The sequence below is a fragment of the Aptenodytes patagonicus genome, chromosome 7 (assembly GCF_965638725.1).
Source record: "Aptenodytes patagonicus chromosome 7, bAptPat1.pri.cur, whole genome shotgun sequence".
In the NCBI taxonomy this organism is placed as follows: domain Eukaryota; kingdom Metazoa; phylum Chordata; class Aves; order Sphenisciformes; family Spheniscidae; genus Aptenodytes; species Aptenodytes patagonicus.
The window spans coordinates 26,813,640-26,832,731 of NC_134955.1; positions in this window are offsets into that span (position 1 = coordinate 26,813,640).

Genomic DNA, 19,092 nt, shown 5'->3' on the forward strand with positions numbered 1-19,092 from the left:
TGTATTTGGGTTGTGCTTGCTTCTTGGGTTTCTTCCCCGAGTAGCTCTGGAGGTTGAAGATAGCATGAGGAGCTTCTCCTGCTGCTTCTTTCCTTGTCCCCATCTTTTTCCTGTTTTCCTCCATCCTCAGTTCCTTTGTGTTGTTGGTCTGGGGGGAAGGAGCGGGTATTTGATGCTTATAAGCCTGATCTAAAAAAGGGTTCCGGGAAGAAAGTCCTCAGACCTTCAGAGAGCAAGAAACCTGCTGCTGCTCCTTGGGCCAGGCTCCCAGCTCATCTCCAGAGGTAAAGGAACTAGAAATCAGCATAGCACTCAGACTTCTTGGGAGCTGCAATGTTTGTCTAGCAAAATCCACAGCACCAGCCTCTGCAGTAACTCAGCACATGGAAGCATTTTGTGCATAACCAATAAGCTGCTATATAGCTGTCCCAGGCCAATAATTAATATTGCAAGAGTATAGTTGTGACCTCCCTGTGGCCTTGAGCAAGGCTGCTAGTAATGAACTGGTGACATTCCTCGTTCTGTGTGATCATGAGGAACTCGAAGCTGCTATAATTCTTCCCATGAGGTGTTTTTTCCTTCTGGAAAGGGAGGAGGAATTGCATTAGTTAGAGTGAGTATGGGTAAACCTATAGGTCACAATGCATCTTGTTTTCTGTTATGATTTCTGCATGGCACATACTCAAATGTAACATGTGGCAGCTGTTCTTTTCTCTGTAACTCTCCTGTGTGTGGTGGTGTGGCTGGTCCCTGCCGGCTTTGCTCAGGAATTGAGGCTGAATTTGGTAGACTTCAGAAAAGGTCTGATTTCTGGCTGCTGAAGGACAGACTGCAAGTGGTGGTGTCAGACTCCGTGACTTGGTTGAGGAAGGTAAGGAACAACAGCCACAGAGGCTCATTGCTGAAAAGCCTGAGGACCCTGGGATTCCCACAGATGCATTTTTCACAGCCAGTTGCTGCCACTCAATGCCATAAATGGAGAACATACCCTCAATTATTCATGGTCTGGCTCTAACCCATTAGTCTCTGAGACTATTGGCTCTAGCCTTGGCCTTTTATTACAAAGAATAAACCTCAGTTAGCAGCCAGGATTTCTGAATGGCATCTTAAGGCAGGTTGACACTAAAAATTTGTCAGTGTAAAATCTACTAACATGCAAGTCTTCAAATACTTGTAAGCTGGCAAAAGGTCCCTAGCAAAAATTATGCTATTAGTGAACCAAAGCTATTAGTAAAATGTTGCTAGTAAAGCTACTGAGTGTGCTTTAGCCGTTATAAACAGTTTCTAGCAGGCACGTACTAGTAGAGTGCATGGAATTTCTTGCCTTGTGGCAAGAATCTCTTCTGCCAAGCATGGGAAATTACCTTCTCCTAAGTAGATTGTGTAACCCTAGCGATACATTCTTACTTCTCATAGGTATGAATTTTCTGGTTTCTCCCTTCTAAGCTCCTAATAATACAATTGGCTGGGGTATGTGTATGCTGTTTGGCTTTTCTGGGGAGGGATTAGGGGAGTATTGGATGCTCTGTATCTGGAGAAAAGGTATTCTCAGTTCTCCAGGCAAAAATATTACCCCCATTTTTAAAATAGGGGTTTAAGAGAAGGATAAGGCTCCAAGTAGTATGTGGATGCTCTAAGAGGCGTGGAATCTGAGAGGGAAAATCCTGCTTTAGCCCCCAAGGATGGTATTTGCACACCCTTGAATTAAATTTCTCTCTGGTGTCGTCTTTCCTATACCTCTCTCACTAATGAATGGCATCATGAGGTGACTTGTCTGTCCACAACAATCCAGAGTTAAGCAGAAAATATAGAAATCTACTTCTGTAACCATAACAGGCCCCATCTCTAGGAAACTAGAGAGCATTTCCCTTCCCTCCTATAGGCTCCAGATGTTAGTAACTCCCATTCTTCACAATGTTGCTTTGAGCAATGGCAGCAGCTCGGGTTATCTGGATATTGTTCCTTGTTCTGTGAGTGTTCACCAGGTTAGGAACTATTGGTGTACACCTATATGAGGCCATTAAGCTGCTGCTCCAGACCTGTATCAGATCTAGACCTCCCCCATGACCCCAGATCCTCACTATGTCACCATAGTGGCAGACCTTGTCCGTTGTGTGACTCTTGCCAGCATTACCTGCTATTCATAACCTTAAGCCTTCTCCATGTTGTCTCTTCTTGTCCAAGCAATTTCCCTGCAAGTTCTCGGTCTGCAGTTCTTTTTGGATCTGGCTGCCCTGGCATCAGGTAACTAACTCCAAAACAATAGTTGTGACAGTGCTGGAGATCAGAGGAATGTGTGTCAGACTAACTTTTTCTTCTTTTTGCCCTGCTTAGAATTGCAGACTGGACATATGGAAGTTCTTCAGAGACAGCAAGAATCCCAGAGCATGTGATCATCTGAATTGCTTACCCAGCATGCTTCCTGGCTATTTTCTACATAACGCTTCTGGAAACTATTTAGGATTTACTAGGGTGGAAATGTGAGGTCCTGTCAAGGCCATGTTATAGTATAGGCATATGCTTTGGGCACTGAACTTGCAAAATGATGTCAGAATAGTATAACTCACGCAGTGATGTCTGCAGACAGCCTGGAACAATAACCCAGCAGAGAGCAGACCTTTAATTTTGGCAGAGGTTGCTTCACGATGCTCTTAAGTATTTGAAAAGAGGTTGTCCTTTTAATACCATGTTGTAATTAACTCTGGCTAGCACTGGTCGGGAATTCTTTTGGCAAAACAATTTTTCCCTAGAGGGTGTAGGTTCCTATAAAACAAAGTGTGTTTTGTTTATGGTTTGGTTTTTTTTTTCCTTCTGCTTAAACAGGACTGAAAATAGCTGGATAACTTCTGATGGAGGGGTTTCTTCAGCTTTCTTAGTGGTTGCCTCATAGTAAACATTATGTAAAAGACCTGGAATTGGACAAAATAGGATTATAAAACTGTATTCTAAATATGTGACCTAACAACAGGGTGTATTGGTCTTCTGAGATGGGATAGACTGGGGAGATGGGTACAATTTTTTCCATGTGAATAGTCAAAGGTGTTGGCTGCATCTGAGAGAAAGAAGTAAATTTTTTGCCTTTAAATCTGCATTTCTTAAGATCTGGGGGTTGAAGGAAAAAAAAGTGGGGGGGACCAAACCAACCAAAAAGAATAAACTATCCAAGATGGTCCACTGCTGCCCCTAGGCTGGCTGGAATTAGACTAGGGCGTGCCTACTACTTCCTCTTCAAGCAAAGGTGTCTGTAACAAATGTGCAGACCAGGTCTACTTTGACACACAACTTAGAATCATAGAATCATTTAGGTTGGAAAAGACCTTTAAGATGGAGTCCAACTGTTAACCTAACACTGCCAAGTCCACCACTAAACCATGTCCCTAAATGCCACATCTACACGTCTTTTAAATACCTCCAGGGATGGTGACTCAACCACTTCCCTGGGCAGCCTGTTCCAATGCTTGACAATCCATTCAGTGAAGAAATCTTTCTCAGTATCCAATCTAAACCTCCCCTGGCGCAACTTGAGGCCATTTTCTCTCATCCTATCACTTGTAATTTGGCAAAAGAGATTGACACCTGACACTGTATTTTAGAGTGGCTCCTCTAGACCCCTGGGGGCAATTCTTCAGAGCTGCAGAACTCAGCCAGGCTTAAGCAGGGCAGAGCAGCAGTGAGGTGGGCTCCACATGGTGTATGAGAGAAGCTGCCTGGAGAAATCAGTAGGTGCCTCTTCTTTAAAATTAATACACTCTATGTAGTCACCTGGGAACAACAGAATACAGTTTTGCAGGACCTCTGACTTCATGCATGACCGCATGGCAGCAGGTGTGTTGCCAATTTCACGTTGCTGCCCAGTGGAAAGCTAACCTGTCTCTTTGTGTGCTGTGAGGCCAGGGAGAGACTGGTGGAGACACTGTGAAATGCTGCTGCTACTGCTAACGTTGTATATAACAGGCTGCCCAGGGAAGTGGTTGAGTCACCATCCCTGGAAGTAAAAGACGTGTAGATGCGGCACTTAGGGACATGGTTTAGTGGACATGGTGGTGTTGGGTCAACGGTTGGACTCGATGATCTTAGAGGTCTTTTCCAACCTTAATGATTCTATGATTCTGTATGTTCAAAGAGGGACTGGACAAGATCGGGGGGGGGGGGGGGAAGTCCATCAAGGGCTATTAAATAAACAGAGGCAGATGCAACTTCCGATTGGGGAAGTTATTTTTAAAACTGTACACTGTGTAGCCGGTGCATGGAGTTTGGAAGAAAGCAGTTCACAAGGTTTTAAAACCATGTAAATAGCTGGGAAATCCCAGCCTGAAGTGAAATCCTGACCTGAGATAATCCCAGCTGCCTGTGGCACTGTTTATCTGAGTGCCATGCGGTGTTCCCACTGCAAATGTTTAATTGGATGTTTGCTCGGCTGGGGAGGGGGAGAGGAAAGGGAACTCCATGGTGAAATCAAACCTAAAATAGGTGATACTTCACTATTATGGTGGAAATTTAAATGCACAAAAATCATGGCTGCCTGCTGCTGCTGGTTTTGTTTGGTGTTTTGTTTTTTTTAATGCCCCTAGAAGTAACTTCTCCAAGCAGTGTGTAAAATCAGTAAATGGTACAACTGTATTGTAAGATGACTGTACTTCAGTGACTCTGAAAAGCAACATCCCAGCAACTTGTATGTCTGACATGCTGACAATAGTATTTCATCAATAGAGATTTATAGGGTTTGGTTTTTTGCTGGCGTTTTTTTCCTGTTTTAAGTGGCAATGCACCAGTGCCAGGTCTGTATGAGCCTGTGGAAGTGAGGTGGTATGGAAGCTGGGACAGGGCAGTATGGAAGCTTCCAGAAGGTGGGGGGGCAGCAGTGGGAGGGGACAGCCTGGGGAGGAGGGGGAGCCCTTGGCACGTGGCCTGGAGGCAGGGGAGGTGTCTGGGACAGACAGAGGTGGTGTGGGGTTTGCTCTGACAAGAGGGAGCCAGAGCAGAGGGCAGGCCCCAGCAATGAGCAAGGATGGGAAAGGTGGTTAAGGATCCATTTCCAGGCATTTAGCCGCATCCATTTGCCGTAGCAAATCTGAATGACTATTTAGAAAGGGGCTTAGCTGTAACTTGTGTTATTGGAAACCTAGTTTATGCCCCAGGGCAGTGCGTAAGGCAATGGTGAGACTACCACCTCAGGGCTGTTGCCTGCTGAAAGCCAAGCAGGAGTCGTCTGGCAGCAGAGTCAGTGTGTCCGGGAGCCGCTTGCCTCCTTGAGGCAGTGAAGGACGAGCATAGCAGCGCGAAGGCCTCACTTCCCTGTTCTGCAAGGTGCCATGGACGTGGCGGGAGCGGGGTGCAGGGGTAGGTCCTGCCTGTGAGGGAGGTGTACCCGGAGGAGCCTCAGGAATGGACCCCCACAGAGCAGCGCCCATGAGTCAGCCACTGCCCTGAGGAGCCAGCTGGCATGGCCAGGTAGGTTGGTTTCCTGAGGAAATGCCAAGCTGCGATCTGGCCATGAAGGGCAGCGGGACGAGCTGCAGTCAGCCCTGGAGGGGCCGTAGGAGGCAGATTTCTCTGGAAGAGCTCCTTTCAGGAAACTGGGACCATGAGACAGGCAGGGTGGCAGGTGGCTGTATTTCAGCTGTCAAGGTTTGCCACATCGATTCTCACCGGCAGCGTGAGAGGGGTGGACACAACTCCCATGCCTGAGGGGTAGTACTCTGGTGTATGGCTGCTGTTGTGCAAGTAGTCAGTAGGGAATACAGAAACCACAGCACCTTTATCCTTAAGAGTCTCTGCTGTCTTTCCCATTCATTTCAGGATCAGTTTGAAACCAATTGTTTATAAAACGATCTACTAGGTTGCCAGAGTTGCCTTTTGAATACTTCTGAGTATTGGCAGTCTGTCTATTGCGTTGACCACAGATATTATGAAAATAACCTTCTGCCTCCTGTAACACCGCGGTTGAATGTTCTTTCTCATGCTTGCTGGCTCTTCCTGAAGACCCCAGCAACTCCTGCTTTGGCTAGTAAATATCAAAACTTGATGAGAAAGTTTGGCTGCAGAATGCTGCGGGTTGCAGGCTCTTGGTTGCAAAGAATCCCCTCGCGCTGGTGGGCTGTGAGGAGAAGTGGGAAGATGTCCTAACAGGGACTAAGGCTTCAGAGCAGAGGTGTGTCTGGGATTTGGGAACCCTCTCTTGTTTTCTCTTAAATTTCCCTCAGTATCCCAGTGGTCATTAGTGAGGAGCTTGCACTTTGTTAGAGTAGTGAAGAAGCTGGTTACACCAGCTTTTATGTGATGAGAAGATGCAGAGAGCACATCGCTGATCAGATGGCTGTCATAAAGTTGGCAATTTCATGCCTGGCTATAGTGGAAGCTAATTAGCTCAAGGCTGTCTCTCATCTGAGCAAGGCAACAGCAAGATTACATTGTCTTCCTATTAGGCAATAGTCTTGCCTGACATAAAATGAGATGTCTGGCAATTCTCATAATTGCATACAGCTATTTATTTTTTACCAGAGCTAGATTGTCTCACTCTTTAATAGGCACCAAAATGGTAATGAGATCTTCTCTTCTCTCCTCCTCTTGCATTCATTGCAAGCCATACTGAGGACTCCTATGCTCCAATAGCAAAGAGGAGAGTAAAGCAGAAGTAGAGGAGGAAGCAGTCTCTTTGTCTCTACTCTGAAATCAGCTTGGTAGGAAAGGGTAGTCTGTTAGCTCCTGTCTTAATGGTGAAATCTCTAGGATAACTGCTTCTCCCTCAACCCTTCATTCTCCCCAACTAAGAGAACTTTTGTCACGTGCTCCTGTTAGTGCCTTCAGGACCTTGTAAGAACTTTGCAGTACTGCCAGCAGTCCTGTGCTATGTAAACGCAATCCCAACTCTGTCCTTAATGCGGCAATCTCTACCTGCCTGTCCTCCTGTGTGTGTGGTCATGCTAGAATTCAGCGTTAAAACTAGCTAACCGTTGTTTGCAGGGAGAGGACTACAGTTGAGGAATGGAATTGGTTTATAATATGCAGAGATGTTTCATAAAAGGATAAGAGCCCAGGACCAGATGGTTTGAGAGTATGGCATGTTTCAGGATCCTGGAAGGCTTGTCGCGCTTATGGCTGCTGTTGTCAGATTCCATCAGTAAAGTAAAACCTACCTCACTGGAAAGAAAAGATTATGGTTAGGATCCACGCAAGGACAAATAAAAGCTTGCTAAAACTGTAAAGCTCACCTGTTTATAATGGACTAACTGGTGACAGAAGCAGAGAATGTCTTGATAATCTGGTTAGGGGGTGGAGAGGAGTATATTTGTGTCATTGAGCCGAAGCCTGACCAGGTAACACTGCTGCTGTGAGACATGCTGAGGGGAGCAGCCTGGCATCTGCGTCAGGTTTAGGGTTATCCAGAATTTGGGCAGGAAGTTTTTGAAGAGCACAGTGTACAGTGATGAATGAAAAGTGTGGATGCAAAGTCTTAACAGCCAACTTTTTTTTTTTTTTTTTTTGTGGAATTAGTTACAAGTACAGTGAGGGTTGGGGCAAGAAAAACTGAAGCTGGAGTTTGCCCAGTCCTCAGGAATGGATGAAGGCTGGTGTTGATAAGATTCTGTGGCTTCAGTAACTTCTTGTTCACGGGAATGAAATGAGACATAAGTTAAGAATGAAGGAAGAGTAGCCATGCAAGGAGGTTCTAGTTTAGGAAAACTTCTGGTACTGGAAATTCTTATTAATATATGGCTATATTTAGGGTTAGCTTTGGGATGGAATAGATCGAAGAACACCTCTTACTGCTGAATTCTAAAAAACTGTAACACAGGAAAAAGAAACGATGTTTTAGTTTGGAGTGAAATGGGTTGAGAAGGTCAAGCTATTGATTGGCTTAGGTCTAGACAGTAAATATAAAACATTCTGGTGCCAGTTAGGTACAAGGTCCTAGAACAACCTTTGACTGTAATCTCAGCACCCATGGTACAGCAGTGCTTCAGGACTGTGCCCAGAATAACCAGCAGCTGTGGTTGACCTGCTACCAGTACTTTGTTATTTGGTCAGGGGAAACAAAAGTTCAGTCTGATTCCTTCCTAGGCCTAGGCTTTGTCACGGCATGGTGTCAGAGAAGTAACTGCAAGCTCTAGGATCCTACTGAATGTAGTTCTTTAAACCATCCATGGAAGTCTTTTAGTGCGTAAAACTAACTCACATTCTGCTCATTTTTCTTTCAAACTCTGACACTGCATCACAACTGCTGAGACCCTGTGTCTTCTAAATAACACCCTTGAATGCTGCTGTTTTCTTGTTCTACTTCTGCAAGCCTTGAGGGCACAATAAGAACTGATCATGGCCCATACTTCTTTTCCAAAAGCAAAGCCTAACCCCAGCTATACCCCCAGTGTTCAAGATATTTTGATGTTGCAGGCTCAGCCACAAATAAAACACAAGCCTAGGAGCCCTAGCTGCAACAGTTCTTGTCCACTTCTGCAAATTTCTGGGACTCATCAACAAAAGGAGCTCCTAGTTACCTCCTATCCATAATCCTAACTTTAATAAAGGCTGCTGAAGCACCGTGTCCCTGAAAGTAATCATGGTTTGGAGGTGCTTTCTGGCATGCAGTCACAGCTTACTTTTAGAAACCTACATGCAGGAGACAGACTGAAACTCTTTGATGCTTGTATTTTGCAAAAAGAAGAATAAATCCAATCTGAACCCTGGAGTTCATTTAGCACTGAAATAGGCCTCCCTGCAAGCTCAGCAGGAGTCATGGGGTCTTTGCCACAACAGCCTCATTATGTATGCAAGCCTTCTGCTATTGCAGTAAAAGCTGCTTATTACTACCTCCTAATGCTAGTCTAAACTGTGGTCTGCTAAAGCCCAATGGTCTCAAAGCGGTGCTAGTTCCTAGGATGTTGCTGATGTCTACCCTTTGGGATGTGTCTGTGAATGCAACTTAGTGTTGAGTAATTTTATTCCTAACTCTATCTTTTAGTGAGAGCACAGAGTCATAAGGCTGCTTTGAAGTTCAGCATGGGCTATGGGACCCTAAACAGAACGGCTTGGTGTCTTGCCACCAGAGCCAAGGCCAGGATTTGGGCTGGCTGATTTATTGTTCTGTCCTGCCTTGCCTACAGGACAAGAATAAGACCTGGTTCCAAGAGAGGCCAATGGATGTTTAAGTTCCAGTCAGGACAGCTTGAGGTGAGGCTAGGGTTGGGCAGCATTCAGAAGAGCTGGGGACTAAAAGGGGTTTTGGTGATCTATTCAGGGTTTGTAGTATTAAGAGAAAGACTGGTGAAGGCCTTGGCAAATGTATGAGGCTTAATGTGGGAAGTGGTCACTGGACTAGGTTTAAAACTAAAATCAGGAAAGAATGGTTATTAGGGATGGACTTATCAGTGAGTTCTGTAGGATATGCAGTGTTCAGATGAAGACTTGGACCAGTAGCACTACCCTTGAGAGAAGAGATGACAGGCAATCTAGAGTCCTCATGAGACCTTCAGTATACTCTTTGTGTCGACATGAGTCTTAACGTCTGAAAAATTCTCTTCGAATAAACTTCATGGTATTCATTTCCAGAAGGACCAAGATCTCAGCTGAGTACTGCACTCTTAGCACCTTGTCCTAGAATCCCACACATTTCTCATCTTATGTTTAACCATTAAAGAGCCCTTCCTGCCTGCTCCTACATGATTCCCATGAAATACTCACCAGAGCAACGCTTGTCGTGATCTAAGGTTTAACCTCAGCCACAAGCTGATCTGATCTTTGTGTGGAAATGGCACCAGAACAGCTTAGATGGGGTGCTGCAGAGTCATCAGCTGCTGATCTTGCTGTCACCATTGTCCTACAATCGGGACCTGAAACTGTTCTCTTATGAGTCACACAATGTGTTAAAGTATTACTCCTTGGAAAACAAGAGTCGTGCTAGGTAATAACTCACAGATGTATTTGATCTTGCTTCATTCCAATGATACAATGATATTTCAGGATAAATCAGTTTTCTGTTTTTTAAAATGTCATTGCATTGTCTTTTAGCAGTTTTTCTCCTTTCAGACATTTTTCTCCGTTCCTCACCTCCCCCTGCCCTCAACCCTTCTCAAACTAGGGACTTGAAGAAGGAGGAGTGTGGAGGCAGTGTTGTTATATGTCCCATTTTATCCCATATTTAGTTGCAGAACTAGCAGCTTGAAATGTTCTGATCTCTTAAAAATCCAATGAGTGGGGTGCTTTGGCAGGAATCTATCTTTTCTCTTCCCTTGAAGGTCTCTGACTTCATTAGGCCTTGGAAAGGAGAATGGATTTTGAAGGCCTTAAGGAAGTTGCTTTGATACTAAAGGGGCTCGAGTTCCTGTGATCTATGTGTATGAGGATTTCTTTCTGGGAACCAGTTCCTCAGACCCATGTGGCAGACCGCCTTGTTATCTTAGCACAGTCATACTCCTTTCCAAAATGCTCCAAGGGGGGTTGTTTTGGTTTAAGGGCAAGAGGAGGAGGAGGGAGTTTCCCTTGTGCTTGCCAAGGTAAGAGGCAATCCTCTTCTGAAGCCTCTGCCAGCCCCTATTACCCTTGAGTGCTTCTTGTCGTCACCTGCTGTTACCAGAGAGTTTATGAATTCCTCAATGGCTCATTTCAAACTAAAGTATCCGTGTTCCTTCTAGAGCCTGCTGCTTACCGGCTCCATCCCAAATGCAAGGGCATGGGAGAGATTCTCAGAGCTTCAAACTTTACTCTAGCCATAAGGTCTCAGCATATTACATTAAATGCTGCTACCAGCTTCAATCACGGAATGTAGGGTGCCTCTCAGCAAGAGGACATGAGAAGCTGGTTTAATTGGGACATCCGAAGATGTGGACTTAGGCAATTTTGTTCATCTCATCCAGGGATAGGAGGAATCACCGCAAATAGCCAATGGAAAGTTTTATGAGAACAGTTAAATATTTGCTGCCACTTCTTGTGCTTTCTCATACAGGTTGGAGCTCTTCAGGCTACTTTCAACTGATGCCAACCTTTTTTATCATTTACAAGTGCTGCTCCCATCACCCCTTCAGCAGCCTTGTGCCACATACTGTTCTACTTGGCTGTTTCCCTATGGGGACTGTGCATTTCCCACATGTGATCCATAGTGGAGAGTGGCAAACAACTGTTTGGACCAGATACCTCATCTAAAGGTGAGGTGATTCCCAAACTCTTCTCATCCCAGAAAAACTCAAAGGTTATATCATCTAACTCAAAGGTTATATCATCTTTCAAAAAGATAAACAGGCTTGCTTTCTCTTGTCATTTCTTCTCTTTCTGGCAACAATCTGCAATCACTTTTTCATTTAAAAGAAACAATGTTTTTGTTTTCTTGTTGAAACATCTACAAATTTTGTGAAAATTAATAAAATTTGGAATGAAAAGAATGAAGGGGATGTGCACTGCAGATTTTTTCTTTTTCAGTAACCGAAAATCTTCAAAAGAAATCTGTCACACATTGCCCTTTGTCTCTAAAAAAACCTAATTTCTTGTCTAGCCCCCATGTTTATGTAAAACACCTTACCTTTTCCCCTCTCTAATGTTAAGATTTATAGGCTTCCTTCCTGGCTGCTAGCCTTTCCTCCATTGAAGAAAAATAAAACCAGCAATAAATAGATTCACAGTACTACGGCTATAAATGTCTAAATTCAGTTGCCAAAACTAATTCATCATTTCAGCATAGGCGCAAACTCCAATAAGATATGGACCTGCAGCATTCAGCCCATTCCACAAATTTTTATTTAGTTACTGCACTTACTCCATTGGGAAAAAATTCTACTTAAGCCAAAAATTGGTGGGTCATTTCCCAACTAACATTTTCATAATGATATCAGAGGTGTTACCTACCGGGCCCCCATGTGACAGAGCTGTGGCTGTTGGGGAGTATTGTTTTGTTGCTCTGTATTTAGTTCAAGTCTCAGTACTGGGTATATAAATTTGAAGTGTGTTTCTCCTATCTTTCTGCTCCCTCTTCATTTACAGCACTATAAAAATCCCCAGCCTATATCCCAGGTCCCAGTCAATATTTAGCTGTCTTTTAAATCTAGTACACAAACATTTGTGATAAATAAAACAACATATTTATATAAACTATCTCATTGTCCTAATGGGTGCTCCCTAAATTAACTTATATTACCAGAGTAATGTATTAGTACATATATTTGTATTCCTGCTTTTCTGTAATATCTTTTCAGGAATTTTAAAGAAATTATAAGTCTCCAAGTCTATCAAACTTAAAAAAATCATTTTTCCAAAATCTCTCCATTAAACATATACATATAAGTTCAATTTTTACCTGAACTGAATGAGATACAGTATGAACACTGTGGCCCACAGTAAGCCTCTTGCTGTATTTAATTTCTTTTTTGCTAATAATATTTAGCTTCCTTACTTCTGACCTGATGTGGTATTCACTCTTCAGCAACCATTTATCCTGGCATACTTTGGTTAGCTAAATGAGAAGGCATTTTCTTTTATGCTCGGGGAGTTTTTGTGAAAATTGGTAAACCAAGATGGCTCTCTTGGGATCTGATTTCAGTGGTAGTGGGGAGAGAGGCGGAGGTAGGGGCAAGAAAGGAAGGAGCCATAAAATTCAAACAACCATTTAAAAACCTTATTTCAAAAGCCAAGAGTTCCCCAAAGTAAGCTTCATCTCTAACTTTGGGAACATACCTGAGGTGCCTAAATTGATAGCCTAGTCACAGCTGAAAACCTAATCTAAACTGGGAGCTGAGCCCTTCAGTAGCTGCTGAAGAGAGACTCAGATTATAGATTAGAGGCACTACTCAGGGCCATTCATATCTCTCTATCCATTGCCTGCGGAATCTGAACATGGGCAACTCCATTACATTTAGCACACACGGTTACCCTGCCCTTTGATTAATCTCAAACTTAGCTGATTCTTTCAAGTTTCAACTCTTGAGTAAGATCTGGAATGTCTCTTGGGCTACACTCATTGCAAACATATGTTGGGGTGTAGACCACATCTGTGGTGGTGATGGGGGAGAAAAAATGGTATGTGGGAACTTCTCTCTCCACTCCACCCTCATTGTCACCAATCCATCTCCATGGTTTAACATTTGTGATCTGAAGAATCTGTTCCCCAGGCCCTATTTCTGGCTCACTCTGCAAGTTATTCCATTTAACAGGCCTTGCCAAAAGTGGTTGATGCTAGCATGAGGGAAAAGTCTAATGGCTTTCAGCTATAGTATTCACATTAAACCCCTGCTATAGAGCTGACATTAAGTGAAATGACTGCTGAACTGGAATGTTCTCATCTCATTCAGTAGAACCTGCTCTTACTGAGGTGTCACATCCTTCCCACGGTGGCAATGCATGCCATGAAACTGTTGAAGATCCGCAGATCTTCCCTATTTACAGGATTATCTGGCAAATCAGGCCACCTGACCAGGAAGACCAAGCGGCTGAGGCCCTCTATAGACAGATAGGAGCAGCCTCACGCTCACAAACCCTGGTCCTCATGGGGGACTTCAACCACCCCAATATCTGTTGGAGGGACAATATGGCAGGGCATAAGCAATCCGGGAGGTTCCTGGAAGGTGTCGATGATAACTTCCTTCTCCAAGTGATTGAGGAGCCAACGAGGAGGGGTGCTGTGCTGGACCTTGTTCTCACCAACAAGGAGGGGCTGGTGGGGAATGTGAAGCTCAAGGGCAGCCTGGGCTGCAGTGACCATGAAATGGTGGCGTTCAAGATCCTTAGGGCACCGAGGAGGGCGCACAGCAAGCTCAGTACCCTGGACTTCAGGAGAGCAGACTTTGGCCTCTTCAGGAATCTGCTTGGTAGAGTGCCATGGGACAAAGCCCTGGAGGGAAGAGGGGCCCAAGAAAGCTGGGTAATATTCAAGAATCAACTCCTTCAAGCTCAGGAGCGATGCATCCCAACAAAGAGGAAGTCAGGCAAAAAAGCCAGGAGGCCTGCATGGACGAACAAGGAGCTCCTGGACAAACTCAAACACAAAAAGGAAACCTACAGAGGGTGGAAGCAAGGACAGGTAGCCTGGGAGGAATACAGAGAAATTGCCCGAGCAGCCAGGGATCAGGTTAGGAAAGCTAAAGCCCTGATAGAATTAAATCTGGCCAGGGATGTCAAGGGCAACAAGAAAAGATTCTATAGGTATGTCAGGGATAAAAGGAAGACAAGGGAAAATGTGGGCCCTCTCTGGAATGAAACAGGAGACCCGGTTACCTGGGATACAGAAAAGACGGAGGTACTCAATGACTTTTTTGCCTCGGTCTTCACCGGCAAGTGCTCGAGCCTCACTGCCCAAGCCGCAGAAGGCAAAGGCGGGGACTGGGAGAATGAAGAGCCGCCCACTGTGGGAGAACATCAGGTTTGAGACCATCTAAGGCACCTGAAGGTGCACAAGTCCATGGGACCCGATGAGATCCATCCACGGATCCTGAAGGAACTGGTGGATGAAGTTGCTAAGCCACTATCCATTGTATTTGAGAAGTCATGGCAGTCCAGTGAAGTTTCCACTGACTGGAAAAGGGGAAACATAACCCCCATTTTTAAAAAGGGAAAAAAGGAAGACCCGGGGAACCACAGGCCAGTCAGTCTCACCTCTGTGCCTGGGAAGATCATGGAACAGATCCTCCTGGAAGCTATGCTAAGGCACATGGAGGACAGGGAGGTAATTCGAGACAGCCAGCATGGCTTCACCAAGGGCAAGTCCTGCCTGACTAACCTAGTGGCCTTCTATGATGGAGTGACTACATCAGTGGACATGGGAAGGGCTACAGGTGTCGTCTATCTGGACCTCTGTAAGGCTTTTGACATGGTCCCCCACAACATCCTTCTCTCTAAATGGAGAGGTATGGATTTGATGGGTGGACTGTCCGGTGGATGAGGAATTGGTTAGATGGTCGCATCCAGAAGGTAGTGGTCAACAGCTCAATGTCCAGATGGAGATTGGTGACGAGTGGCATCCCACAGGGGTCCATATTGGGACCAGTACTGTTTCATATCTTCATCAATGACATAGACAGTGGGATCGAGGGCACCCTCAGCAAGTTTGCAGATGACACGCTGGAGGGGAGGGATGCCATCCAGAGGGACCTGGACAAGCTCAAGAAGTGGGCCTGTGTGAACATCATGAGCTTCAACAAGGCCAAGTGCAAGGTCCTGCACCTGGGTCGGGGCAACCCCCGCTATCAGTACAGGCTGGGGGATGACAGGATTGAGAGCAGCCCTGCCGAGAAGGACTTGGGGGTACTAGTGGATGAAAAGCTGGACATGAGCCAGCAATGTGCGCTCGCAGCCCAGAAGGCCAATCGTATCCTGGGCTGCTTCAAAAGAAGCGTGGCCAGCAGGTCGAGGGAGGTGATTCTGCCCCTCTACTCTGCTCTGGTGAGACCCCACCTGGAGTACTGCGTCCAGCCCTGGAGCCCTCAGCATAAGAAAGACATGGACCTGTTGGAGCGGGTCCAGAGGAGGGTCACAAAAATGATCAGGGGGATGGAACACCTCTCCTATGAAGAAAGGCTGAGAGAGTTGGGGTTGTTCAGCCTGGAAAGGAGAAGGCTCTGGGGAGACCTTATTGCAGCCTATCAGTACTTAAAGGGGGCTTATAAAAAAGATGGCGGCAAACTTTTTAGCAGGGCCTGTTGCAACAGGACAAGGGGGAATGGCTTTAAACTAAAGGGAGGTAGATTTAGACTAGATATAAGGAAGAAACTTTTCACGCTGAGGGTGGCGAAACACTGGCACAGGTTGCCCAGAGAGGTGGTGGATGCCCCATCCCTGGACACATTCCGGGTCAGGTTGGACGGGGCTCTGAGCAACCTGATCTAGTTGAAGATGTCCCTGCCCACGGCAGGGGGGTTGGACAAGATGGCCTTTAGAGGTCCCTTCCAACCCAAACTATTCTATGATTCTATGAAATGTTTTTGCTTTGCTGACTATACTAGAGACATGCTGTTTCCACTTCACTGAAACTAACAGATCCCAGACTATTTTTTTTTGTTTTATTTTGCACTACAGTTGGCTTGGATCTAGGAACCTCAGGTAAAATATCAATCATGTTGTCTGTGATGCCTGACACTAGGCAGGAAAGGCTATTTCAAGCACTATCAAGTAACGATTGTGAGGAGACTCCAGAATTCCTTGCTGAAACCAGGCTGTTAGCCATGTTGTTTAAAACTGGAGAAGTCTGTTAGAAAGCCATGAGAATTTGTTGCTGGGAAGCAGAAAGACAGGGGTGGGGACAAGGTCACATAAGCACTGCTAGTGTCTCAGTTCCCTAACTCTTGAAAGCTTAGGCACTCCTAGTGGAAATCCAAGGGGCAGTTTCAGTGATAATACATATGGTGGGAGTGGTGGGTGGCTCTGCCATGCCACTGCTTTCCACATCACTGAGGTAAGCAGAGTCAGCATGTGATGGTGAAAAAGGGATGAATGTTACAGCTTCTGTAGGTCCTATAAATGTAAGTAGTTCACGAGTACTTCATTAACACATGGTTAGTTCCCACCTAATCATCAGCTAATCACATTTGTTCAGCTCCTTCCCCACTACGCATTACAGTAGCTTTCTGAGCATCCGAGTTCTGGAAACTACACTTTTCTTGGCAACCCCATGACCAAGGAGAGCAATTCTGCTGCTCTGGTAGGGTCTAGATCTATTCTCCTAGCTGCTGGCCCATGAAAGGGCACAAAAGTCAAGCTTTCCTTCTGAGATCCTTAGCAGACCACAATTGTGATTAGTTGTGGCTGGACAAGAACACCAGACTTCATTAGAAATTTCATCCTTTCAAAATTCCCCAGGAGCCAAGCAAGGATAAAAAGAGCATCTATCAAACAGGGACAATAACCAACATGTAGGCTGCTGGCAACAACATGCAGAATGAGGTACATCCTGGTGCTGCTCCCTAATATTCTCCATTAACAGCCCACAGGCATCCTGGGGAAGGAAATACAGCAGACCAAAGGCCAGGGAACAGACAAAACAGGAAAGGGACAAGCACTCAAGACCCCTTGCAAATGAATCTCATATATTAAAATTCATCCCACCTTCAGTCAGAAGCTTTATCAAGTGCCCTCCTGATCCTTTGTCCCTCTGCCTCTGTGCTTGAAGCCTGTTTGCCCTGTAGATTGCCTAGCTGTGAGTGCTGCCTCAGCATTTGTACCCATCCCATTCTATCAAAATTGCTTCGTTTGACCAAGTCTTTTTCTCGTGCCCCTTCAATTGAGCCAGCTGAATTTTGCTTGATCTCCAGTAACTATTTCTTTTTTCTGCTCTCAGTGAGTTAGGGAATGGAGGAGTTTGCCTTCTTTTTATCATTTATCTAACTCCTTCCAAGCAGCTGGAATTTATTTTAATAAAGTTCATTTCAATAGAGCCTGGGGCCATAATACATGAGGCTGTGATCTCAGAAGAGCTCATAAATTAAGTAGGGTTAGCTCTGGTCCATGCATGCATAGGAGACCTCCAAGGACACGCTGTGTGCTGATCAGCCTGTGCCAAGGATATAGCAACTGCCAGACTGTGTCTGCCCAGTAGGCTGTCTCTTTTAGTATACTGTCTCTAGCCACTGCCAAATGCTTCAGAGGAAGATATGTGATCCCTGCGGTGGGCAAGTTATTCTTAACTGATCATAATATCCTTCTAGACCTTTGTGGCATGAAATTATTGGTCTGCTGTCTCACATATGCAAGGGTAGTTGGGGAGCACTGGACCCTGGCTGCTTACAATGCCTGGACCACTCTCTGACCCTGGTACCAAAGGTGCTTTTGTAGGCTGCTCTGCGATCAGCCCCATATCAAACTTCACTGCCTGTCCTGAAGGATGAACGCACCACAGAGGTATCTTGACTTCATGGGGGAAGTAGCCAGCTTGAACATACCCTTTGCAATTTTTTCCCTGAAGCTAGATAGAAAGTGTGTTTTAAAAAGATACAGTCTTTTCATAAAGACTCCAAAAGACTGTGACCTCCGCAGCTATGCTGTTGTAGTTCTAGCTGCCCAGAAATTACATCGTATTTAAATAAGACAGAATTTGTCTTGTTGAACTTCCAACTCTTGGCTCACATTATGCCTTTGTCAGAAAGACTGAAACGCCTGCCTGCTTGCCTCCTCCTCCTATTAAATGCTTTTCTATGTGTAAATCCCTATATTCAGCAATTATGTCACCTCTAAAACTTCCCTTCTGTAAGCTGAATTAATTGAATAGAATAAGCCTTACATTCAAAGTCTTGTTTTCCAGTTCCTGTGGTCCCTACTACAGATAGCCCCACTCAGCAATAAAGCTTGTGTGCTTTGAAATCCAGCAGTGTGTTTTTAATTCAGATTACAATAAAATCCACTGATTAACAGTAAAATAATCCTTTAGGCTATGTTTGACAGTAGTTTTTCTTCATCAGTGAACATACTAATTTAACCTTTCCCCTCCCAAGTCAAGGAAGCTTCTGAAAATACTAAGCACTTTTTCTAGTAAATGTTAATTGCTTTCCTACTACCTTGACCTTGACTTGGTGGCTGAAGTCAACTATGAGGCACGGTCTCTGTTTTCTGGAATAACACGATGTGGAAAGAGTGGCCCTCAAAGAGCAGGAAGGCCTCCAGGTCAGTAACTTTCAAAAGCTGTCCTGTGACCTTCCCACTGTAGAAGGATGTACCAAGCTCAGGAGAACCCTCTTCCCTTCTTTTATAGTCTCTGGTGGTGTTGAGTGAGATAGGACTATTTGTTTTCCTTCTCTTGTTATTCTAGTCCCTTTTCCTCTTGCCATAATGTGTTGCTTCACCAGAATCAGAGTTTGCACAGAGCTATTATTCACAAAAAGATTAAATTCTTAGCACTGCTCTGCTTCCCACTTCTCTTTCTTGGTGACTTCCCCCCCCCCCCCCCCCCCATAGTTTCAGGATTATCTCAACACTTCTAAAGCAGAAGCAGCAAGCTAGAGCCAAACACTGTTAGAGCAGGCATTAAGTGGGTTTTTTCCAATGACAAAACTGCTAACATTTCTCATTTCTGACCAGGGGTTCTTTCTGTGAGTCCCTTAGGTTTTTTTCAGTCTAGGGTGAAAAATCTGCTATCTGGCTGGGCTGCTTAGTGTTTCAGTTTTTATTATTTTGAATATGAAAAACATC